At 26.5% G+C, this 2513-nt stretch overlaps 1 long non-coding RNA gene across 1 annotated transcript; it reads right to left on the reverse strand.

The window, feature by feature from the left end:
* Positions 1–949: 949 nt before the first annotated feature.
* On the reverse strand, positions 950–1344 carry LOC114194930. The gene is made up of 2 exons (XR_003606445.1): positions 1183–1344; positions 950–1088 (listed from the first exon to the last, which is right to left on the reverse strand). It is a non-coding gene; the product is annotated as an uncharacterized LOC114194930 (long non-coding RNA).
* Positions 1345–2513: the final 1169 nt, after the last annotated feature.

Raw genomic sequence — 2513 nt, forward strand, 5'->3', positions numbered from 1 at the left:
AAGAAACAATATTATTCTATTTAAAAAATAAAATAAACATTAACAAAACATGAGTACTTAATAAAAAAGTAATTAATAAAATAATATGTTAAAAAGTCGTTTTTAATAAAAAATATTAGTATAATATTTATACAAATAATAAATTTGATCTGAAATTGAGAGAAACATTATAAATATTAGTACTTAATTTTGTAAAAATATTTATACTTAATTATTTTTAATCTTATAAAAAATGGATTACAAAAATATTTTAATTATTAAAAAAAAGTTGGGACAAAATTGAATCAGATACACATACTTAGGTACTAAATTGAAACAAAAAGACATATATGAGGACTAAATCGAAATCAACACAATGACATCTAATAGTGACACTGACACGTGGCATTACAATGCCACGTGGCACTGACAATGCCACATGTCATACACAGAGACTTGACACGTGACATTTTTTTTTTAAATTTAAAAATTTTAAAAAAAAAAAAAAAAAAACCACATATTGACACGTGGCACGTTGACTAACGACGTTAGTCAACTCTGTCTGAAAGGGACCTAATTGAAGGAATTTTCAAAAAATTGGGTTGCAATTGACACTTTTTTAAAACCGGATACCTATTTGACACACTAGCCCCAAACTGGGTACTATACGATTAATTAAACCTAATTAAAATCTAACCAACAAAGGCAAAAGATAGAATTTAAGGTACGTAGATGAGTTTATGATTATTGAAGACTCGTTGCAATGATGTTGAATAGTTATTAGAGTACCACAAGAATGATTACATCTTTAGTCTACTACGGATAATGATATTTTTATAATTAAATTATTTAATCTATAATGATATTTTTATAATTTTTTCTTATAATCTAAGATGATATATTTTAAGTTATTTTAGAATGTATAAAAATGAAAATATAAAATATAAAATATCAATTAAAAGATATCATCTTAGATAAAAATAGATAAAATTTAGTTATTATTTATTGATACGGTTATGAGAGTAGATGTATTCCAGTTCTGGCTCCACCATAAACCTTCTACTCAAACACTCTTCGTCCTTCACCTCGCATTCCTCTGACCCCATCAGCTGCAGCATGCATGAGATTAATTACATTTAATTAGGTCAAATAAATGGAGAATGAATATGATTAGAGGAGATTAAACAGATGGTATATCTTTACTTCCATGTCATCGACCTTCATTTTTTTCTCAGCTATATCAAGTAGCTCAAACCTTGGAGAAAAACAAGCACCAAACAACGTTGTTTTGTTTGTACAAGGAAACGTGCAGAAGCTAAGGAGGAAAGAGCAAGAAGAGAGACAAAGAAGATAAGCTGTTGCTGCTTCATTGTTGAAGGGTACTCTGAGAAACCAAAGTTTATATATGCCTCTACCATGGTGGAAGAAGGGATAAATAAGTCCAACAATTAACCCACTACTTTTCATTTTTTTTTTCATTTTTTAGTTTAAATTTGAGATCTCACTAAAACTAATCATCTAATTCTAGTTATAATAAAAACATGTTGGTTTATGGACACTATGTATGGGAACACTTTCACACACTTTTCTTAACTGCCCTACCCATTTCAACTTACTATAACGCCTTATTTTAAAAAACCTAAGTCTTTATGTTAAGTATATCTACTTCACAAAACAATTTAACAGATTTTTGAATATAATTAAATTCATCTATAATCTATATTATTTTTAAAATTAATCTTACTAATATATTAGGTTTTCTTAATTTCTAAATAATTAATTGATTAAATAAAAAAGAAGACTTTTAAAAAAGCAATAAAGAATTATCTTGACAATTTAAGGAGATAATTAGCCTAGTAGAAATACTGAATACTGTAAAATTCGATTGAGAATAGATAGATCAGAGAACAATTCCTTTCAAAACATTTGTTCTTTTTATGATTTAAATATGTTTTTAATTTCTAAATTTTGATGTGAGATTGAAATTCGTTTTTGTTCGAAATTTTGTTATATTTTGGTCTCCAAATTTTAAAAATGAATGGATATATTATTTTTACCTATTTACGTTAAATATTTTTGACGTGTCAACGCATTTCATACTAATATTTGAGTTGTTTACACTATTTAACACATTTTTACTATTATAAAATAATAATAGAAGGAGTATCGAACAAAAATATAACAAACTCTGCTTTATTGAATTGAATGATTACAATAGAAGTCTACTTTCATTTATATAGAGAAATTAACCCTAAACTTGAAATTCTAAATCATTTATATAACAAAAAAAAAAATAGAGTGACAACTATCTTGATTATTACAGCTTTCCTTTACAAACTTAATGTGGTGCATAAATACAAGAGAATCCACTACATTGAGTTTGGAATGTATGAACAAGAACCGATTGGAAAAGAGTGGTTTAATTAGAGCATCAAACCATTGATTTGCGGTAGGAATATGATGCACGTGAAGCTTTTTAGATAAAACCTTTTCTAACAAAGAAAATATCGATTTCCATTTTGAGAATGAAGAAT

The sequence above is a fragment of the Vigna unguiculata genome, chromosome 1 (genome assembly GCF_004118075.2).
Source record: "Vigna unguiculata cultivar IT97K-499-35 chromosome 1, ASM411807v1, whole genome shotgun sequence".
Classification (NCBI taxonomy): domain Eukaryota; kingdom Viridiplantae; phylum Streptophyta; class Magnoliopsida; order Fabales; family Fabaceae; genus Vigna; species Vigna unguiculata.